Here is a 24,483-nt window from a genome sequence, read left to right as displayed (position 1 = left end):
TACGGAGATGGGTGGTGCAGAGGTAGCATGCTTTGTAACAAGTGTCTACCTACATTGTGGATAGTTAGGACTCTTTCTGGGAGGCGTTGTAGTTAGTAGTCATAAGGTACTTGGAACTGCCTCATCATTCATTCTAACACACACTACTCGAAAACCAGCACATGAAAAATAAACATGGCTGTCAAGATCTAAAAATAAGCGAGAACTGAATGGACTTGTTGCATGACTTCCGAAGTGCTCTGAATGATTTCAGGAGTTAAAATTTGGGGTTTTATGGACCAATCTTGACGTGTGAGGTTTTTTCCCCCTTAACCATCCTCATCCCAAGCAGTCATAGGTTTAGCTCTACACCCACTTATAATGTTGATGGCAGAATTTAAGTTTCTTGCAGGACTACGTGGATTCCTACAAGAATTCTCAAAAATGCAGGCGCTCAGTTTTGCAGACCTGGGAGGAGTGTATCTTTATTTGATTCAATTAGCACAAGGTCACAAGCAGACTACTGTAAAAAAGTCTCGTAGTAGACTGAGAAGAAGCTTAAATAAAACTTGCCTCCGAGTTAAATTGAATAATACCGTATGATTGGAGAAAGCGGCGCAGATGCGACAACAGACTATCTCGACCCAGAAGCAAAGCCCTGGTCAGCCATTTCGGGTGCGGCTCCCTGTGATTTCGTTACATCCCTCCAGGCAAATTCTGGGACGTTTCATTTAAATCACGACGCTTTACTTCCCGCCATCATACGCACCATTTTTGCCTCATTGAGCTGCTCTTGTGTCTAGTGACCTCGTGTTTCACGTACAATGCTACAAGAAACTGAAGGAATCATCTGCAGCAGGAGCTTCTAACATTCCATCTAAACGTGAATCGGGACTCGACTATGATGAACAACCAAAGTCAGGTCGCTTTTTAATGCTTCGAGGATGACATCCATTTTCCCTTCTTTTACTTTGCATCTACATTTTCCCTGTTCAAAACATTTCTTGATAAGCAAACAGGACTTATTATTACCATAATCACTGTTTCAGTTGTAATCTACCAGGAAAAGGAAAAAAATGAAGTATTGCCTATACGTAACTTAGTAATAGTCTGTCTATCATGTACGACTTGTAGTTCTCAGTTCTAGGCGCCATTTACTGTACAACGCTGTAGGACCAGAAGGGGAAGCGGTGCGGCCGTGAGGCTACACGGCAAACGTGTTCAGCGAAAGGTGAAGGCCAGTCGCGAAGTTAAGAGCACTCTAAAATCCTGATACCGAGTGCTCGTTTAAAGCATGGGAAGGAACCGATGGAAAGGTTAATCCAGCAACAAAAAGTATTTTCGTTTATATTTAACTTGAAATCACATGAGTATGTATGTGTTTATATGTTAACAATTGTTAATGTTTTGGAAGTAGTTTCTGCTCGATGTCCGATTCTCGCAATATCAAAACATAAACGCGCCAAAGAATAAACGTCATCAGTTTCCGCTGCAGTACTCAACAAGGCTAAAATTGAAGACAATACAGAATCCACAAAGGATCAAAATTTTGTGAAAAGAGAGCCGAAGTGAGTTTATAAGAAACATCTTACCGACGACACGATTTGAATATTTATGTTTAAACTAAAAAGAATACGCGGTATTGCACAATGTAAAAATGTTAACCTCTGTGTTGGATTGTCGTATCTCGTTTATTGTTTGAGAGTACTGTGGCGGGCAATGGAACTTGGCAAGTGCTTCCATATGTAGGTCTTTACCCGTGTTACAAATAGATCGTGAACAGTAATGGATAAGCGGGTTATTTCGAAAGATACACGCAACACCGACAGAGTCAAACGTAGTTTGGTGCCTCCAATACAGGTAGTGCGCTGTTTTGTAAAGCAAATCTTCCCTCTGGTTTTCTGTAGGCCACTGGAGAAACTGTCACACCAGTCGAGACAACTGAACCAACAAAAAGACTTTACTGTATGGAGAAACACGCACATAAAGCGCAGAAGAGCTGCTCGTAAGAATCAAAGCGCAATTGAAGGTTATGCGAAACAAACTAGAAACGAATGTACGATGTGTGGTGGTGGTGCACTGAAGGAGTTGATGAACGTCTGGCAGATGTCTCCGGAAACAAGCCGTTCGCCAAACGTACTGTTAGAAGCCAACTGCGAGGAAATTAGTGGGCAATCAAGGCTGCGGGCCTAACGGATCACACTATTTGGAGGAGTTGCTAGTTTACAGTGACCTCGACAATGAAGTAGAATATAGATGTTTGACTCATGATTAGCTCGATCCGAACCTCCTGCCCCATTTTCACGGGTGTCATTGAGTCATAATGAAAAAATACTAAGGCAGGCTCTCTCTTGTTTCCTCAGACATATGTGTGCCTGTGCCAGGTGAATGAGTGTGATAAATATCTCTGTATAACGTATGTGTTGTTACGAATAATTGTGGAAATTCAGAAAAGGAATATGGTAAAATACAGCGTCGGTATGTCACTCGCTCTTCTCGAGAAAAGAGCCTCCGAATTTGACACACCAGTTTTACAGCTTTTTAAAAATTTTATTGTTATTTCTGTTATGATTTTCATTTTTAAAATTTTATTAATTTTATTTAACTTCAAAGCAAAGAAGGTGTTCCATCCAAGTACCAGAATTCTCAAACAATTCCATCACAGAAAAAGTTTCAGAACCCCAGCGCAAGAGATACTCGTTGGCAGAGGCAGCCAGAAAGCGCTTGGAGGAATGAACAGGATAACATACTTGCAGTATTTATGAACAGGGTTGAAGTCTGTCTCCAACTAGAACAGATCGTGGGTTGCTGACGGCAATGGGTAGACTCTCGAGTTACCAAAGTTCCGAGCACCGGATTAAATCACGTAAGTTTCCATGATATCGAAGGGACAGGTGATATAGTTGTAGAGAGTCGAGTATTCAAATACACAAATGAGATAAAACACTCCCGTTCCACGCTGAGGAATCAGTTGTGTTAATAATACTCGAGAAAAAAACCGAGAATTGTTGTTGGTTGTATTCTTAAAACAGCTCGGTTTTCCTACATGCAGTTGCTTTCGTTTTTCTCCTCCTAGTCTTTACTCGGGACTTAACCAACGGCTTTCATTTTTTATATTTAATAGAACGTTGCATTGAAGGGTATATTGAAAAAAAACTGGATCATTTATATTTAAAATAATAATAATAATGGCGTGTGACGAGGGCCTCCCGTCGGGTAGACGGCTCGCCTGGTGCAAGTCTTTCGATTTGACGTCACTTCGGCGACTTGTGCGTCGATGAGGATGAAATGATGATGATTAGGGCAACACAACACCCAGTCCCTGAGCGGAGAAAATCTCCGACCCAGCCGGTAATCGATTCCCGGGCCCTTAGGATTGACAGTCCGTCGCGCTGATCACTTTTTTTTTCTGCTCGGGGCGGACGTCGTATGACATCCGTTTAAGTTCGTTGTTGATCGAGTAACTCAGTTTTTTTTTATTACAGAGGGCAGCTAACCCTCTGACCAAACACGCTGAGCTACCGTGCCGGCTTCCACTCAGCTACCGGCGGCGGACTATGGACTATATTTAATATCAGCTTAGACTACGACTAAGAATTGTTCCAATAACAGTTGAAAATGATTTAAAAAATCACTAGAAAATCAGTAATTCTGAAAAAGTTTCGATGAAAATATTGAATTTCTTTAGTGTTCTATGTATTTCTAGAGTGAGATTTTCAAGAATTCTCTTTAAATGTTTTTCAAGAGGAATTCATTATAAACAAACGGAGAGTGAAGCCGCTAGTGTCATAAGGCATGATGAGGAAGCGTGTGGGCAAATTTATAACGCGATGTCACACAAACACCATAAAAATACTACTGTATATTGTTTATATTAGCCCAGTATTTCATTATAAATAGTATGTATATCTGAACTGGAAACACGACACAGGATCACTTACTGTAGGGAAAGAGCATGGAAGCCAAGAATATGTGTGAAATGGTACGCACAATATTATCGCTGACTGACTAAAAACCACATGCAAAGCAGGCATGGAAAAATTACGCACTTTTTCCGTTGGCAAGTTCATTGTTTCAGAATACGTAGTATTTGGCAGCCTCTGTGCATCGATTCTCAGTATACAATAACTAATGTTGGGCGTCTCAGATAGATAGCTCATATTTACAGTCTAATATCCAATTCAACCACTCATCGCCAAAGAAATAAAATTGTACAGCTTAAACGGGCAATGACTAGAGTTTAAAAATGACGATTGCTATATGTCGTGATGGGCGCTCTGCGTTTGTATAGCGTCTCTAATAGGTGTTCTTGGTATTTCAGGTTTTGCAAAGAAACATAGGCTAGTTACAGAAAAATCCCATCTCGAAATTCTATAGTAACTTCAGTAGGATTATCACGAATTTTTCAGCATCCAGAATAGTTCATTATTGTTCGTGCCTCCAAAATGGATGTGCAACACTCTACGGGATTTCTCTCAGAATTGCGTACTTTATCACTTAATACATTTTTTTCTAAATGACTTAGTGTGAACATTTTGTTCTAAATGACTTAGTGAGACTAAAAGGTCTGTGAAAAAATATACTGATTCTGCTGTAAGAAATATCACTCAAAAATAATACAAGCAGTGTTTTCGATTCGTTTTGTTTGTAAAGAAGAGATAAATCTCACTCTCTCGCACTACCATGCGCAACATTTACAATCTTAATTTGCCCAATCTCCACTACAATTAGTTAGATTCTGTTCCACTACATCATACCGCGCAATTATTAATTGACTAACATTCTGCAACCTGAGCCCCACAATTTCATGAGCCCACTTATATCGCACTTTCATTTTCCTCCTCATGATCCCATTCCATTCATTTGCATACCCAGAGCTGGTCACAGAGCACCCTATCGCTGTCCAGCCAATTTATAACATCAGCTTCATCCTCTGTACAGTAATCTTCTGACGGATCATGGGACGACAGCAATTGCTAGAATTTATACTATAGGTCTGACACTTTCAGATGAATTTATAGGTTTTATTGCAATCGATTTCGGTGTTCCGTTGCACTATGTTCAGGCCCCCTCTATCCATCAGGTAATCGGGTGGATTATCTTTGATTCCTAAGAATGCCTTTGTATCGAATGGATCAGCCGTTGCCCAGGGGACGCCCAATGACAACATCTATGTCTACATCTACAGCTACGTGATTACTCTGCTATTTATAATGAAGTGACTGGCAGAGGGCTCAATGAACCACCTTCAAGCTGTCTCTCTACCGTTCCACTCTCGAACGGCGCGCAGGAAAAACCACCACTTAATTTTTTCTGTGCGAGCCCTGATTTATTTTATTTTATCGTGATGATCATTTCGCCCTACGTAGGTGGGTGCCAACAGAATATTTTCGCAATCGGAGGAGAAAACTGGTGGTTGAAATTCTATGAGAAGATCCCTTCGCAACGAAAAATGTCTTTGTTTTAATGATTGCCTCTCCAATTCACGTATCATGTCTGTGGTACTATCTCCCCTATTTCACGATAATACAAAACGAGCCGCCCTTCTTTGAACCTTTTCGATGTCATCCATCAGTCCCACCTGGTGCGGATCCCACACCGCACAGCAATACTTCAGAATAGGGCGGACAAGCGTGGTGTAAGCAGTCTCCTGTTGCACCTTTTAAGTGTTCTGACAATTAATCGCAGTCTTTGTTTTGCTCTACCCACAACATTATCTATGTGACTGTTCAAATTTAGGTTATTTGTAATTGTAATTCCCAAGTTTTTAGTTGAATTTACAGCCTTAAGATTTTTGTGACTTATCTCGAAATTTAGCGGATTTCGTTTAGTACTCATGTGAAAAACCTCACATTTTTCTTTATTCAAGGTCAACTGCCGCTTTTCGCACCATACAGATATCTTATCCAAATAATTTTGCAATTCGTTTTGGTCATCTGATGACAAGCAAATATTGCACTCATTACATCATCACCATCCTCCTCCTTCGAGAGTGACGTTCAGGAAAAGTTTCATAAGAGCTACAGGTGACACTGGTCAACAGATGTATTTCCTATGTGGAAGATGAGATCCGAACACCACCGGGTGACGTCGTCGGAAAATCAAGCTGCTGGTTTCACTGAAAAATGGCCCGAAGGAAAACTCTTGAAAAGGCCCAGAACACGGGTTGCAATGTCAAAAGACATAATCAACCCTTTGTGACTGTGAAGTGCAATAAACTACAGAGCACTTGTACCAATGCAGATTATGTTCAGCAAGATGTACCACTGACGGCCTGATGTCCACAAGCCATAGTGATTGCCAAATACTGGGCTAGAGTTGCTTAGTTTATCATCTTTGTCTGCATTTCTTTTAACAATCCTGTAAAATATTCTTCAAATTTCAAATTAGCATTAGTTTTTAGGTGACCGTGCCTGGAATTCAATAAACTGCAACAGTGTAAACGATATCTTGCAAAACGTAACATCGTCTTCAAATTTTTAAATTAGCAATTAGCTTATAAGTGGTGTTACATATGGATATGTGCGTATCTTGTACGCTGAAGTTGAACGGTTTTTACACGAGTAAATAAATAAATCGTGTGGATACTGAGTAATCATCATAATACATCTCACAGAGCATAAAGGAACTCCGTGCCCACTATGCCGAACCTGCTTTCCTCTCTAGCCGATTTGCTACCGCCGGTCAAACCATAAACAGAAAGCAGGCTCAGCGTAGCGGTTATCGACTTCTTATACCCTCTCTGCGACCTGTAATGATGATTACTCGTATCCATATGATCACTTGGTATCACAGAGTGTCTTGACGATGGTGTAATGGAATAACGAAATCGATGGCAATAAAAATCTATGAATACATCTAAAGATCAACTTCATTATCCATTAAGATGTTCACGGCGGACACCATAATCAGTACATGAATATCTCTACTGTAACAACACAATCTCATAATATTCGATTTCCTGAACGTCTTCAACGAGAAGAACTTGATGACAGTTCTTAAGATAAATGTAATGAAGGCACATATTTCAGAAAAACCATGCATGGGAGTGGCGAAACCTGTAAAGACCGTAATGAATAAGTAAGTCACTCTAGGGGCCGTGGACACGACAGCGTAGAGGCCGGACTCACTGCCCTGCCCCCCGCCCCACTCTGCTGACAGTGACTGGCAGAAGGTTAGCTCAGTAAGCTGATGCAGCGGCCGTGGCGCCGCTGACTTCTTTGAGTCACTGCCACGGAACCCCGTGACGCATTTCGTGTCAGCACGTAGCAGACTCTGCTGGGCTTCGCAGAATGCCAAACAGTTCAGTAGAACACATGCCTGGGCAGATGACTCAGAAAGTCCGCTAATCGCCGTTACTTTTTAAGTCTCAAAAACTACCGTAAAGCATGTGCCGCGTGAAAGAAAAAGATGATATGATCAAAAAACGGTCAACGATAAATTGGCATAATCTCTTTCTTTATCTGTTGTGAAATTTATTACCGAAACAATAGCAGGCGTGACGTGTCTCGAATATGGCTACTACAAACAGTGGATATTCCCAAGAGAAACTAAACAGCCTGGCAAGTTTGACTATAAGTCGTTAGCATCACACAGCACTCACCACTGCCTGAACTCTAACCTCACGACTCCTTGTTACGTGTCGTGTGCGATGTGGTAGACTTACTCAGGATGCACCACACATCTCTTCTTCCCTGTCCACCTGTTGCCTGAGATATTACGGAATAAAAGGCATTTATCTCAATGAAGACTCCCACAATATACCCAGGTGAATGAAATGAAATGATCGTATGGCATTGTTGGCTGGGAGGCCCCATTCGGGGGAGTTCGGCCGCCGTATTGCAAGTCCTCTTTAGTTGACGCCACTTCGGCGACTTGCGAGTCAATGATGATGAATGATGATGAAGGACACACAACGCCCAGTCCCCTGCCGGGAATCGAACTCAGGCCCCCAGTATAACAGCAAAAATGTGCTGTACATCAGAATCGAAGACAACCTGTAGGTAAACCTAGAGAAACTCATAGTCTTCATTTGTGTCGACGATGAGGCTGCATTGTCGCTCTAAGTACAAGGGCTAATCAACAAAAACTGAGACAGATTTTTTCACAGATGTTTATTACTCCATTTCAGTGTTTACTTGATCTTTTTCAAAGTACTCCCCTCCCATTTGCAGGCACTTTTTATAGCATCTCTGCCAATCCTCGAACACACAGTGCAGGACATTCTTTGTCAAGTCCTTGAGAATCGCCTCACTTTTCTTGAGCGCTTCTTCAGAGTTCTCAAATGGAATGCCCTGAGGATTTTCCTTTAGTGATGGGAATAAAAACAATCACAAGGTTCTAGGTCGAGGGTATAACGCGGATTCGGCACAGAGGTAATGTGGACTGATCCAGAAACTGATGAATTGATGTGCGGCGTGAGGCTGCGTATTCACATGATGAAGTCGCCACCTATTCCGAGAAAGACCTGGTCGTTTCCTAGTAATGTGCTTCCTCAGTTTAGCAATACTGACGTGTAGTGTGCTGCTGTAACAGTAGTGTGAGGGGGAGCTGCATGCTGGTAAATCATTCCGTGGCAGTCAGAAAATGTGATAACCATCACTCTACCTGCAGATGGAACAACTTTTGCGTTTTTCGGTGTTGGAGATCCTGGTGATTTGCATACATTGCTGGCTCGTTTCCTTCAGGTTCACAATAATGCAGCCATGTCTCACAACCGGTGATAATCGATTCCAGAAACGCATCTCCTCCATCAGCAAAGAAACCTAGAACCTCACGCTTGTCTGCATTCGCACAGCCTTTTGATCGGGAACCGACAGAAGTGGCACCCAACAGGCACAAACACGAATCGTATGGAGACAATAATGCGTAATCGTAAAGACACTACCATATGAAATTCTCAAATATTCGCTGAAGCTACACAATGCTATACGCCGATCCTCACGGACGGTCACACCAGCTGCGTTGATGGTGACTTCCGTCACAGCGGAAGCCGAAACACCAGGTTCATCTTGCTTAACACATACAGATTGGCTTTCTTTGACGTTCTCGAACCACCTAAACACTGTTGCACGAGGTATTAAGTCTTCACCGTAAGGTTGCAGCACCTTTTCGTAATTTACAGTGGCTGTATAGTTCAAATGAACACAGAATTTTATTGTGCCATACGGTTCTGTTCCTCACGCGTCACGTCCATTGTTTGATACGCGAAACGGAAAATAGCGTCTACAAAATTGAGCATTAGTACCAACCAGAGACATCAGTGGTACCAACCTATCAACACGAGAGTGCTGCCACCTATAGACACTATACATTAAAACCCGCTCTTTTCAAATATTCGTGGTAGAGATAGTAAACTATCACGGAAGCTACAAGAAAATAATCAGTCTCAGTCTTTGTTGATTAATCCTCATAGAATACTTGAGTATTAGTATTTTGTCGGTAACGATGTTGTATTAGATCGTAACTTTTATGATTAAATTGTGTTAATATTGATCATCTATGAACTATGCCTTATGCTTTCCTGAAGACTTATTTAGAGTGCTGCAATAGTTTTGTCCAGTAGTATGATATCCTTTAAAGAGATTTTAGTGTTCCTTGAGAGTTCCTGATTCTTACATTACATCCCGATTGTCAGCAAACTAACAAAAAATAAGAGGCTCTCGAAGATGTACCCTCGTGAGTTACACCAAGCGTTTCAAAGATTGTGTCATCATGACCAAATGTACTGAAAGCTACAGTCTTTTAACAAAATTTGGTCGAAATTCCATCCGCATCAGTTCAATTGTAGTCAATTACTTACGAATGTGAAGACGATCAGCGGTTTGCAGTTTTATTTGCTTTCCTACATAAATATAGGGAGCTTTGCCTTTGAACCTTAGGATATTTCCCATTCTTTTTGTGTGAATTTTCATTCCAAAATGTGTCAGTAGATTAAAAATTTACATTTATTAAACATATCGCATAATACTGGCCTCTTTAATTGCTATCATCCAAAACACTTGTTTTTATTTTTAGTCAACAAGGAGACTCTACAAACTGGCCGTCTTCGAGTTTCTTCATCCTTATGGGATTTAAAGTTCAAGGGTCGGACATAAATTTGAACATAAGAATATTTCCGAGTGGTGTTAAGTACAAAACAAATTAACTTAGTTGTCTGTAGATGAGAGCGTAGTGTAACAGTCATGTAATCATAACAGCACTGGTACAGATCTCGCAACTTGTTGATTTTGATTTAAATTCGACATTTATTAGCAATCAGAAATGTTAATTGCCAATATGGAACCATATTTTTCAAATAAAAATAATATATATTTATTTTCAATTGCTGAACGCATGAAAAAGGTAATAACGATGAACTCAAATCAGGCACAAAAATAAAAAACAAAATACAAAAGAAAGAGTTTTTTATTTATGGAACGTTAACAGTATTATTGATGTACATAATTTTTTTCAGCTAACAACAAGACACTTTGCATGCCAGTATCAAATTTTAATACATTTTCATACGACCAATAATTAAAAATAAAAAGATGTTATTTTAATTGAACATCATGATTCAGTATTTGTGAATTAATATTTCCATTTCATTATAAACATAAAATTTTAAAGAAAAGAAAGAAAATAGTTGCTGGTAACGAGAGTGAAACCAGTGATTTTGTAATTGCTAGACATGTAGGCTACGCATTTTTTAAAACTTCATTTAACAGAATTAAGATTACACATCACATCCCCAAAACATCACTACAGTATATAAACAAAACCAGTTTATGAAGTATTGCGCACACTGTTAACACAGTCTAATATTAAGTATGGAAAATTGAGTGAAAATACTATTTGTGTTTTCTATGGGATTTGCGCTTGTAAACCGTCATCAACTTTGAATTGATACCCATTGCCGATAAACTGTCAAAATATAAAATGAAAATGAATAATCCTTCTTTGCTTCTGAAGCTTTTCCTAGTCAACTTTTGTTTAGCTTCTGTTTCTTCTAGGCGTTTCCAGCAAGTCACTGCTTTGTTCTGTAATCATTAGATTCAGATTGCGAACTTTTCCTTTTTTCTTCTGTTTTCGTTAAGTTGTAATGCTGTGTAGTGGTATACAGTGTAAAATCTTCCTTGCATTTTCTTTCTTTTGCAGCATATAGAGTGCCGTCTGTCCTTAAATCTAGTTCACAGCATTGCGTTTTGTGGTTGGGAGAGGAACATGATCTGGGTTCGGAAGATCTGCGCAGCTGCTTCACAGTGCTCGGAAATATTATCTTCAAAGGCGACAATTTTTATTTTATTTTTAATGTAAGAATTGCGCCGTGCTGCTTTAGGATTTTGTGTCTGGGCAATGACCTTCAAATGCTACATGTATGGCGAAAATCTGAGAGTGCCAATTCATAAGAATTCATTGTTCGGGTACAAGAAAGAATTTCCGAAGCATGCAGTAGAGGACTCTGTATTCCTTGTGCTTTCGTGCCGGAAGGCATGTCAGAGCGGCGAGCCCTAGGCGGCTGTGTTTGGCTTCCCAACTATCGCGGCGGTCGGTTATTCATTCCGACCTTGGCCTCGAAGGAGCGCCGATGCCAGGGACCGCAGGATACCCAAGGCCAGCGGCAACGCAGAGAGATGTCCGACACGGCACAGACTGCAGGGAAGAGGCGTCTAACAGCTAAGGCGGCTTCAGCTTGGACAAATCGTGGAATCCGGCAATTTCTGTAATTAAATCACAAAGACGTCGCGACGGAGCAGCTCTCCGTCACACATTGATATCACCGTGTGGATCGACTACGCAGCGATAGATTTAATTGCGATGCATATGTTACACCTCTTTGCCGCCTATCAACGTCTCTGGCGCCTTGTGTATCTTTGCCCGCATACGCAGTGGTTCGGTCCTCAGGTTTAAAAGGACGGAGCAAGTGCCGGAGCGTTAGTCATCTCGGCTCACTCTGAAGATGTCTGGACAGTATTCAGCCGAAATATTAGAAGAAGCTGAATTTATGCGGCTGCACGCCAGAAATTTTATGGAACAAAACAGCACATTTTCATAACGCAGAGTAACATCTTTCTCACAGCCGGTTTAGCAGCAAGAGTTTATTGTATATTGTTATTCAATTTTCCACCAAACGCTGTGTACGCTCTCCGTCTGTATCACTGACTCAACGATCGTTCAGTTGGTCTGCAATGCGCGTTCACCAACCGATATTTCGACCCCTCATTGGCTACATTTTTTCCAAAGAAACAAAGCACAAACTGAAATCAATTGAATGTTTGCAATACACCAGATTACCACGAACTGAAACTAAAACCTACATTTTTTAAAGAAAACATGTGACAGCAGAACTGTCAAACTCAACATTACATTCCTTTCATTGAGAGTTTCATACAAAAATACCATCCAGATTTCCATTTTTCTTGTGGAGTTTCCAAACTTTTTTTTTTTTAGCAGAAACCTTATTCGGACAACAAAACAATCAGCCAAATCGGTAGAGTTGTTCTCAAGTGATGTTTCTTACATGTGGTAATTGATTTTTATTTATAGAGATGCATCCGAATCCGAAAACGCCAGCTAACGTTGTGAGATTGTTAAGAGTGTAATTTCCCTGCTCAGTAATCAAAATACTTACAGAGACAGTAATATTTTTAGATGTGCTTAATTTTGGCGTTAGTGAATTCGGCTGTGAGCTAAGTAAAATTTGCCGCTTACTCAGGGTGACAGGGATAAATGGTGCAGAAATTTAAAATTCGTATTCCTTATTGTAGGATTTTAATGTCATAAACGTGCCTGATCACTATCACCAACTGCCCAACAATTTTATTCGACGAAGAAGTGAGGAACAACCAACACTTTTGAATGGTAAGTACTTATTCTCTACCGGTTTCGAATATATATTTCCATTTGTAACCGGTGTTAATGTTTAATAGCTTCTGAAGATGGATAACAAAGGTATATTCGGGACCGCTAAGGAGTAAAAACCATATGCCACTGATAACCATATCCGACTCCTTCACTGAATCAAAAATATACTGGAGGAATTATGGTAGACACGCAAAAAGTTGTCCGGTCACCTCAGGGGCGAAGCTGGGTGGAGGGGAGACTGATTTATCGTTGAGGGGAGAGGGGACGTGGTAGAGGGTTCACATTTGTAGCAAGTAATGTTAAATTAATACAGCGCGATGAGCAGAAGAAAAATGGCATTCAAAACATTTATAATAGTGAACATCTGTGACTGTTTATCGTATTGCATAGTGTATTCAACTAAAAGTATAATAACTTTTATTAATCAGTTAATTACCCGCTCACACAGACAATTCAGCAACACCTCCTCAGGCAATTACAGTTTAAGAACTTTAGGGATAACTGAGGGTGGTAGCAAGCAAAGAGAGAACAGCCGACGTAAAGGGTTCCGAATGGTACCGACTTTGAGCTATGGATATTTGGAGGCAGCGTCCACCTTATCGTGTCCTTACTATTAGCTAGTCTATTGAGTGTGGGGGACATAACAAACTAATTAATAATGAGATCGGTACCTGAGTGACCCGAGGTGCTGCCCGAATATCTTACAAGGATAGGACGCCTACTCGTCATCGCCGAATTCGTCCAATTTCACGGTAGATGTAGGGCGTGGTGAGGCCTGAAAGGGTCCCAAGTGGGAACTTCAGATCGCCAAGTGTTTAAGAAATAAAAGGAATTTTGATACGGATCTATCACCATGTGCACCTTATCAATTGTCCCTGTGACAATGTGTTTATGTAGCGGTGTTTGGCTCGGCTATACCGGCACGGTAGCTCAGCGTGTTCGGTCAGAGGGTTAGCTGCCCACTGTAATAAAAAAAAAACTGAGTTAATGGAACGACGAAGAACTTGAACAAGCGTCATGGGACATCCAACCCGAACAAATAGAACTAACAATCACGAACAAAATGAGATTTAAAAAAAAGCGGTAAGAGAACGGATTTGTTAAAAGGGTCGCCGGTTCGGCTCCGCCCAGCGGCAAATATTTTCTGTGCTCCTTGGCAATGCGTACACTACTGACGTCACAATTAACTGCAACATCACATAAGTTATTTTGTATTTCTATGTGCACATCACCATGAGATGTCAGTCTTTTTTTTAAAAAAAAAACCTTATTATCTTGCAAACTTGGGGTTGTGAACGGTCTACCACTGGTCTGCCACCGGGCAGAGTCGTACCTGCGACCCTTTCAATGTACATCCGATCTCTTATCACTTTTTTGCCGTAACCGCCTTTTTTTATATACCGTATTTTAATGTAGTGTTTAGTTAGACCTATTCCACTTCATGCGTTAGCCCCTATCACCCATACTACCCCCAAAAACCTTCTAACCTAAAAACAAAAACAAAGCTAGTGCCACCGCCACTTCCACCCTAAAGCTAAGTAGGACGGTCGTCCGCCACCACTTCAGGCTCCACCCACGAACAAAAATTAAATATGCCTCTGAACATTTTGTTAAAAAAAGAAAAGGATAAAGGAAGGGGTACAATACTTTATGATATTTTATTTGTTGCTCATTTTGTTCTAATGTTTTTATTTGTAATTCTTTTTTGTTCTATCTTTTTTTCTCGGGGGTGTCCACAGTAGCCAGACGGCGGGATATCCTAGTCGTCTTCTCGTTCAGCGAAGGTGAAACACCCTATAACTACCGTTGACGTCTCCCAACAGTCCATCATGTGCAACAACTCAGTCTCTTCTGACACCCGGTACACCCCAATGGTCTGGAGGGCGCGTAAACAACGACCCCAAGTAATTCGCAAAGAGCGTACCATACGACGCTTTGCGCCGTAAAATCGTGTAGTTACTCGTTAAATAATGCCAGTAATCTAACACCCCTGCAACGCTCTCATTAAAAAAGTATGACAATGTCATACCCACACCGTGGCGTTATGACGAGTAGCAGGGAAGTAAGTGACGTCGGGATGGATTAGTTCTGTGAACTCTACGGACTGAGGGGTCCGTCGCAGCAACAATGCCAACATGCGCCGTGTGAGAAGCCAGCAGTCAGTAGCAGTACCACAAATGATGAACGATGCCTGTCGGTGTCGACAGCGGCGCATCTACATCTACATGATTACTCTGCAATTCACATTTAAGTGCTTGGCAGAGGGTTCATCGAACCACAATCATACTATCTCTCTACCATTCCACTCCCGAACAGCGCGCGGGAAAAACGAACACCTAAACCTTTCTGTTCGAGCTCTGATTTCTCTTATTTTATTTTGATGATCATTCCTACCTATGTAGGTTGGGCTCAACAAAATATTTTCGCATTCGGAAGAGAAAGTTGGTGACTGAAATATCGTAAATAGATCTCGCCGCGACGAAAAACGTCTTTGCTTTAATGACTTCCATCCCAACTCGCGTATCATATCTGCCACACTCTCTCCCCTATTACGTGATAATATAAAACGAGCTGCCCTTTTTTGAACCCTTTAGATGTCCTCCGTCAATCCCACCTGGTAAGGATCCCACACCGCGCAGCAATATTCTAACAGAGGACGAACGAGTGTAGTGTAAGTTGTCTCTTTAGTGGACTTGTTCCATCTTCTAAGTGTCCTGCCAATGAAACGCAACCTTTGGCTCGCCTTCCCCACAATATTATCTATGTGGTCTTTTCAACTGAAGTTGTTCGTAATTTTAACACCCAGATACTTAGTTGAAATGACAGCCTTGAGAATTGTACTATTTATCGAGTAATCGAATTCCAACGGATTTCTTTTGGAACTCATGTGGATCACCTCACACTTTTCGTTATTTAGCGTCAACTGCCACCTGCCACACCATACAGCAATCTTTTCTAAATCGCTTTGCAACTGATACTGGTCTTCGGATAACCTTACTAGACGGTAAATTACAGCATCATCTGCGAACAACCTAAGAGAACTTCTCAGATTGTCATCCAGGTCATTTATATAGATCGGGAATAGCAGAGGTCCCAGGACGCTTCCCTGGGGAACACCTGATATCACTTCAATTTTACTCGATGATTTGCCGTCTGTTACTACGAACTGCGACCTTCCTGACAGGAAATCACGAATCCAGTGGCACAACTGAGACGATACCGCATAGGCCCGCAGCTTGATTAGAAGTCGCTTGTGAGGAACGGTGTCAAAAGCTTTCCGGAAATCTAGAAATACGGAATCAACTTGAGATCCCCTGTCGATAGCGGCCATTACTTCGTGCGAATAAAGAACGATGTTTTCTGAAACCATGCTGATTACGTATCAATAGATCGTTCCCTTCGAGATGATTCATAATGTTTGAATACAATATATGCTCCAAAACCCTACTGCAAACCGACGTCAATGATATAGGTCGGTATCATGTGTAAACATTGTCGGATGGTGAATTTTTCGATCGTTATCACATACCACAGCGCCCTGACCGTGGTGGGAAGTAGAGACCAGTGTATGTTACCCCACACCCGCCTCCAGCCAACTGCCGGATGTCGGCGTTCAACCACATTACCAGGCAGCGTCCGTTGAAAGGAGCAGTAGAAGTCCTTGGTTCAAAATGGTTCAAATGGCTCTGAGCACTATGGGACTCAACATCTTAGGTCATAAGTCCCCTAGAACTTAGAGCTACTTAAACCTAACTAACCTAAGGACATCACACACACCCATGCCCGCGGCAGGATTCGAACCTCGACCGTAGCAGTCCCGCGGTTCCGGACTGCAGCGCCAGAACCGCACGGCCACCGCGGTCGGCAGAAGTCCTTGGTTCTAGGATCCCGCAATGGTCGGCAAGACATCCAACTGATACCTCATGTCGGTCAGGTAGGTGCGAATGTGACACAGTGCTGGAGTGATATGAAGGGCTTATTTCAATAGTGGTACAAGTCCATTTTTGTTCATTTTGAGATACAGAGTCCTAAAGTTAAATGAACGCTGAAAAATCTGCAGTTGAGCTACCAGAAATATTCAAGCATATGGCTTCTTGATAGAAATGAACCTGTTTTTTTGGATGATTAATTTGAGAAGCATTATAGGCAGCAAAGTGGAGGCAGTGGACTTGTACCACTATTGAAATAAGCCCTTCATATGTCCAACAGGAATCGGCGTACGGAGCGATTGAGGCACCACCTCCTGAGTCATTTACCAAGGAGGGTGTCCTTGTCCGAGCTACGTAGGCGATGTATCGTCCGCAGCAAGAGGGCGCGCGCTCTGTTGTGCACGTTTATCATTCCAATGCCGCCTGCACGTGTGGGCAACGTTAGCGTCTCGTAACGGCTCTCGAACACCCAACCCTTGCTGACAAAATAACCGAAGGCCGCCTGGAACTTGGTGATAGATCCGTATCAAAATTCCTTTTATTTCCTAAACGTTTGGCCGTCTGGAGTTTCCACTTGAGGCACTTTCTTGTCTCACCACGCCCTACATATACCATAAATTTGGACGATGACGAGTAGGCGTCCTTTCCTTGTTAGTTTTGGCTCTTGAGCTAAAATGTTTGGCGACAACTGTTCTAAATAGAAACGAAACATATGAGAAGCTACTTCATACACAAAAACCCAATTTTCTCGTTAAAACGGCTACTCTTACAGCCAGAAACAATAACGAAATAGAATAAAAGCATCTCTTGTGTCAGGACCCGTCACAGTGTGACTGTCACTAAATACGGCTGCTGCAGAGTACAGTTCATTCCATTCCATATAAAGGTATTGAAATGTAAAATACATTACATACACATACCTCACTTATACGTTGGTCTTGAACAGCTTTGATGCCGCACCTATTCATTTTTAGAGTGTAACGGCATGTTAGTTCACACAATGAAAAATGGCGTGATCAGTTTAACGAGGCACTTTTCGCGGTGGAAGTAGTATCCTAAGCCACGTTTTATTGTCGATTGTGAAAATATTTACAAACGATGAAACGTGTTTTGTTGACCACACTGCTATTCTGCCAGCAAACCTATATGGATTTCCATTTTTTTTTTACGTTCTACTGTAATATAGTAATATAATGTCATCTCATTGTACTGCACATACATTAAATTTAATGCACATCTTGTAAGTACTTTTAGCTCTAAATTGATTAAAAATTAAACAATTTTTATAATGTAAATTGGGTCAGAAACTTTATGTACAGTGCAACTCGCGTTAGGTAACAAGGCAATGGGTTCAAAAAAATAAAGCGCTAATTAATTTTTAAAAGGGAACTCCTCAGTATGGCACGCTGAAATGTGTTTCTCCCACATATTTATGTTAATAGGCTTCAGGCTTTCGAGATTTTTTTTCTCATTTTATTCCCCAAGGGGGAAGAAATGAGTAGCAGCAGAAAATGATTGCTCATCAGTCGTACGTTAAAAAATAATTCAACGTTGTTTAAACAAAAATAAGTAATCTTCACGCTTCAGGTAGTGATTATGACGGGAGCTCTGTGGTCAGCTCCGAGTAGGCAGGGGAATGAAATGGGTCCTGATTTTTCAGAAATGTTACACATCTTGAAATACAGCTATAGCATTTCCTCTACTCACACACACATTGTGCGATGACATGCATTTGTAACTGTACTGTAGATAAAAACAATACAGGTAAACATTCATTGGATTTGTGTTACCTTTCCAAATACCTTCATTATAGGACTGAGTGTTCAGCCTTCCAGAGCTGTTGTAAACTAGCAGTAAGCTAAAGATAAGCCCGCCCTGCTAGCTGTGCTGTCTAACACACTGTTTCCCGAGCGGGAAAGCGCGACGGTCCCCGGCACGAATCCGCCCGGCGGATTAGTGTCGAGGTCCGGCGTGCCGGCCAGCCTGTGGATGGTTGTTGAGGCGGTTTTCCATCTGCCTCGGCGAATGCGGGCCTAAGTTACACTCTGCCGGCGATTGCTGCGCAAACACTGTCTCCACGTATGCGTACACCATAATTGCTCTACCACGCACACATTGGGGTTACACTCGTCTGGAATGAGACGTGCCCGGGCGGTCCACTGGGGGCCCAACCGCACAATAACCCTGGGTTCGGTGTGGGGCGGCGGTGGCGTGAGTGGACTGCTGTAGCCTGTTAGGGGCTGTGAACCACTGAGGGCAATGACGCGGACGAAGCCTCTCCGTCTTTTCTACATCCGCAGTTCAACACATACATACAAGCTAAAGATACAGTTCGGAAACGAGCTATAAGCTAAAGAGAAAAACTTATTCAGTTCTGTAACACTGCTGAGATAAAATTATTTGGAAAATACGCCTCATCCTGCACTACTCTCGTGAATGTCCATTCTTTATTTGGTTGTGTATTGAAAAAGTGAATGAGTGTTTAGGAACTTGTACATAAAATACTAATGTGATGCTAAAAAATACAATATTTTCTACACTTTGTAAAACTTTTTAGAAACCGCAACAAACCTTCGTTTGCATAAAATAAGGCTTAACATTCAATAAATTTTTCATCAGTTGCCGTTAGTCATGACACTGAGATTTGCAAGAAAATAACGAACTTGATTAAGATGTCACGTTGCACTGGAGGAATGTGCTAGGTAACGATAACTACATGCAGATACGGACAATGTAAAATTTACATCTCGGATACTTTCTCGGCTCATAATGAGAGCGTAATCGACACTGCCTGTTGAATACTACTGCCCGCTATTGTGATAAGAGCTGCAGCGCTAGGTCAACTCCCTTATCTGCTTGTGTCTGACCTGACAGATTGTTTCTTGTCACGGGAAATATATGTAGACTGTGAACCGCAGCCGTTGAACTGGAAGAGGAAGCGGTTTGGAAAGAGCGAGATTAGCGATACAAATGCAGCCTGGTTCGCTGTACAGGCGTGGTACGTAACTTTCCCGCGTCTGCTGTTTCGTCATTCTGGTGGGTACAAGAAGTACAGTATCATCTTTTGAATTATGATTTTAAACAGGCCTGTTTACCGACAACTTCCAGAAGTTTCTAGAGGTCTATAACTTTTTTTACAGCGTTATGAAAGATGAGGCCGTTTATACTAAAAAAAAGGAAATATTATCGTTTTAAGTGCTGTCGACGACCTGCACGATAGCGGCAGCGGAGGTAGACAAGGATAAGGGCAGAAAAACTGCTGTATCCTTTTGAGCGAAACGTTGTGGTATTTTAAGGTAATCACAGAAAGCCTAAATCAGGAGGGCCAGACGAGGTTACTAGGATTTCTCCTATAGAACGTGAATCCAGTGTGCGTTGGTACCGGTGTAACCTGCCTCATAACAATACGTAGGTTGGTTGTTCTGTTCCGTACTGAATTATTAATTCAGCAGTTTGGGGTCCAATTATTGGCGAGTTTCATAATTCTCTGCTTGATTGTACTGGAATGTTTCGACCAGATGAAATGTGTAAGGCGCACCTTGCTTTGTGTTTCACATTGAACTGTACATTCCTTACAACAGGCTTAGTGATTTGGTTGTTAGATTTAAGTGATAAGAGGAATCACCTAGTGTCTACAAAGGCACTGCGAAACTTGTGGCGCAGGAAACGGTGGGAGTGGAAAGAGGATGGGGTTGTGTGGGCGTAATTTAAAAACATTTATAAATTAGTTTCAGCAACTCAGTGCGCATACACAAGATAACGCAAGTAAGATTTCCACGCTCAGTTTACCAACATGCAGAACTTAATACCTAACACGCTATAATACACGACAAAATAATCCGTCCCTTCGAATTTCACCAACCTTATAATAAAGTGAGTAAAAAATGTTATACTAAAAACAACAACACAACAGTAAAAACGAAAATAATAGTCAATTTTAGTTCAGGGTACAAAGGCCCCAAATGTAATCAACGAAAAGCTAACACTATAACTAACACTAAACAAGCTAATTAACAAGAAAGCGAAAGTCAGTAATAGTACACATAAGCTTAAGTTTTTCGACACGATATTAGTAAATATCCCATGACTTCTGTTGCCTGTTGAAACCTGTTGTTTCTTAGAGGAATGTTGGTATCGTAGAGTGATAATTTCTGCTGAAACCCCTTCTGAGCAACCCGGTAAACACCTTTAAGTTTTTTTCCCCAAGGTGGGCCCACACATTTTTCTCTTTACACAGACTGGCAAGAACGAAAGTTACAGAAGATTCAGCAGTGGACAGACTTCGTTGTACAAACCGTACTTCTTCTTGCGTGCGAAGTGTTCCTAAGCTGCAGTATAACACAACGCTATAACAGCTCGGAGACTGGCGGTTGGGGAAAACGCTAGGGGAAAGAAGATGCATTACTCGAGTCTAGCCATCAAGAGGAGTAGAAGGGAGAGGGCGATTTGTGACTCAAGATATTACCTGATACTGCAGGGTCTCAAAGACTTAAATGATTGTGTTAAGAAGAACAGCGTTCCTTTTACAATATAAAGTTTACGTTCTTAAGAATCTTCACTCTACAAACAGACTTCACGCACAGCTTAGTTATATGAAGGGTAGTGAACCGCAATATACCACAACAGCAGTGTACTCGCGACGGCGCATGACAACAGTAAACATATCTTATGATAGTGTCAATACGGTGAAAACTTCAAATTTATTTCAGTGACTAGACCGTTATTTTAACTCATCCGTAAAAAATTGGAAACCAGAAGTCAATTCTAAGCTTCGAGCTAAGTTCAAATGGTTCAAATGGCTCTGAGCACTATGGGACTTAACATCTGAGGTCATCAGTCCCCTAGAACTTAGAACTACTTAAACCTAACTAACCTAAGGACATCACACACATCCATGCCCGAGGCAGGGTGCGAACCCGCGACCGTAACGGTCGCGCGGTTCCAGACCGAAGCGCCTAGAACCGCTCGGCCACGCCGGCCGGCCGAGCTAAGTGAATAAAGCCTTATACAAAACTGAAGAAGGTCGCTGAAACAGATTTGAGATAAAAGAAGTATGGGGGTAGATTAGGGAAGAACTAGGAATTTGAAATCATTTTCAATCGGGTGAGCCGGCCAGGGTGGCCGAGAGGTTCGAGGCGCTTCAGTCTGGAACCGCGCGACCACTACGATTGCAGGTTCGAATCCTGCCTAGGGCATGGTTGTGTGTGATGTCCGTAGGTTAGTTAGGTTTAAGTAATTCTAAGTTCTAGGGGACTGATGACCTCAGATGTTAAGTCTCATAGTGCTCAGAGCCATTTGAACCATTTCTTTCAATCGGGTGAAACCAGCGTAAAATGTGCATTACCTAGATGTGTAGCATGAACGCGTCAGTGTAGCCTGATGAGTCTTTTACTCGAACGATGTAGCTACATAGAATATAACATTATAATAATTATTTAACGACTGGATAGTGTTTTTTTTCAGATAGCATAATACTGATAGCCTGTTTTCAAATGGTTCAAATGGCTCTGAGCACTATGGGACTTAACTTCTAAGGTCATCAGTCCCCTAGAACTTAGAACTACTTAAACCTAACTAACCTAAGGACATCACACACATCCATGCCCGAGGCAGGATTCGAACCTGCGACCGTAGCGGTCGCGCGGTTCCAGACTGTAGCGCCTTTAACCGCTTGGCCACTCCGGCCGGCTAGCCTGTTTTAACATTCGAACAAACAACCTATTCAATACAACATCAGAAGGAGACCTGTTGATCAAAGCCAAACATCTGCGTTCGATCGCCCCTGTGACGTGACCGAATTTATTTCATGTACACGTGAGATCAGCACGACGGTCTGTTTCTATTGCGTCGCTCAATAGCACAAATCAGTTCGCAACGGTCTTGCAAATGGCATTCAATTCTGTATGTTCTCTTTGTTGTCCTCTCCACTGTTCTTTTGTTCACGCAAACATATACACGTGCACACACGTGTACGACGCACATGCACTGTTGCGCGCGCTGGACCCCTTGCATTAGTACATTAGTACAGTGGCATAAACGTGACTTTCTCGTGTTCCTATAGAAAACCTGATATAGCTGTAGTAGTATTTCGATTGGCCATCCGTTTGATAAGCGGAGAGTGTACCATACGTCAAGCTCCATGCTTGTCTGCTCTCTGCCCATCTTGTTCTTAAATATTAGTAACTCATATTTAGCGGTGCTCTCTATACTGATTGCTGCGTAAGACGAAACTTTTTACTTGCGAGGGCCAGAGCCATCAAAACTTGTCCGCTGTATATTTCTGTTTATTGTTTATACTAATGGCCTCACTGACTGCGATGAACAAATGCTGATTCGCAGTGTAGTCTCAAGTAGTAAACATTTCCCAGCGTGCTTTGCGTAATTTGATTCTATTACACCATGACGTAATGTACCAAAGCGCGCCAGATGATACGGCCTCTTCTAGTATTAAGCTACCAATGCACTTCTTTGTTCGACATGGAGCGCGCTCAACGTTCTTCCTCTTGCTACTGCTGTTGAGAATGATTTGATAAATATCTCTTGTACAATTACTATACGTTGTGTACTTGCCGACAATCAAGTACATTACAATAAAGCAACATATGTCCCAACATTACAAAGAGATCATTTTTATCCAGGATGGAAATAAGGCTACAGCTGCTAACAGTTGAATCGAATTAAAATAGCTATCGTGTCCCATAGTAGGGCGTTCTGTAAGTGCCAAACCTTCTCACTCCAGTGAGCATTGCCATAATCTTGTCCTCAGCCATTTTTCTACGGAATCTTCTTTTATGATAGTGCTTAGCGTATATTACCGGGTGATCAAAAAGTGAGTATAAATTTGAAAAGTGAATAAATCACGGACTAATGTAGATAGAGAGGTACAAATTGACATACATGCTTGGAATGACATGGGGTTTTATTAGAACCAAAAAAATACAAAAGTTCAAAAAATTTCCGACAGATGGCGCTTCATTTCATCAGAATAGCAATAATCAGCATAACAAAGTAAGACAAAGCAAAGATGATGTTCTTTACAGGAAATGCTCAATATGTCCACCATCATTCCTCAACAATAGCTGTGGTCGAGGAATAATGTTGTGAACAGCACTGTAAAGCATGTGCGGAGTTACGGTGAGGCATTGGCGTCGGATGTTGTCTTTCAGCATCCCTAGAGATGTCGGTCGATCACAATACACTTACGACTTCAGGTAACCCCAAAGCCAATAATCGCACGGACTGAGGTCTGGGGACCTGGGAGGCCTAGCATGACGAAAGTGGCGGCTGAGCACACGATCATCACCAAACGACACGCGCAAGAGATCTTTCACGCGTCTAGCAATACTTTGTTTTCTTTTGGTTCTAATAAAACCCCATGTCATTCCAAGCATGTGTGTGAATGTTTACCTCTCTATCTACATTATTCCGTGGTTTATTAAGTTTTCAAATTTATACTGACTTTTTGATCACCCGGTACGTATAAACACACTGCCAATCATACCAGATCTGATGTACAGCATCATTGCTAGGGTTTATTATTTCTTCCTTGTACGCGTTTATTGCCTGATAAAGATTTGCTCTTAGCGGACCTGGAATGTGTTTCAGCGGCCGTATGCTCTTCCTGACACCACAGCATCATGTTAACCTATGGAAATAAGTGTCGTTATCGCCATTTATGAGTAATCGGATTCTGTTCCGCGTGATTTCGTCAGTTTCACGTGTGTGACTC

The 24,483-nt window shown here is 41.7% G+C and overlaps 1 protein-coding gene across 1 annotated transcript in view; it reads left to right on the top strand.

Annotated features, from left to right (window-relative positions):
• LOC126190823 (integrin alpha-PS4-like) overlaps positions 1-24,483 on the top strand; it is a 175,916-nt gene that overhangs the window by 6,865 nt on the left and 144,568 nt on the right. The gene's annotated exons all lie outside the window — the stretch shown is intronic.

This window comes from Schistocerca cancellata, chromosome 6 (assembly GCF_023864275.1).
Source record: "Schistocerca cancellata isolate TAMUIC-IGC-003103 chromosome 6, iqSchCanc2.1, whole genome shotgun sequence".
Classification (NCBI taxonomy): Eukaryota; Metazoa; Arthropoda; class Insecta; order Orthoptera; family Acrididae; genus Schistocerca; species Schistocerca cancellata.
Note: the sequence above shows the minus strand (reverse complement) of the source record. Positions and strands in the feature narration are given on the sequence as shown.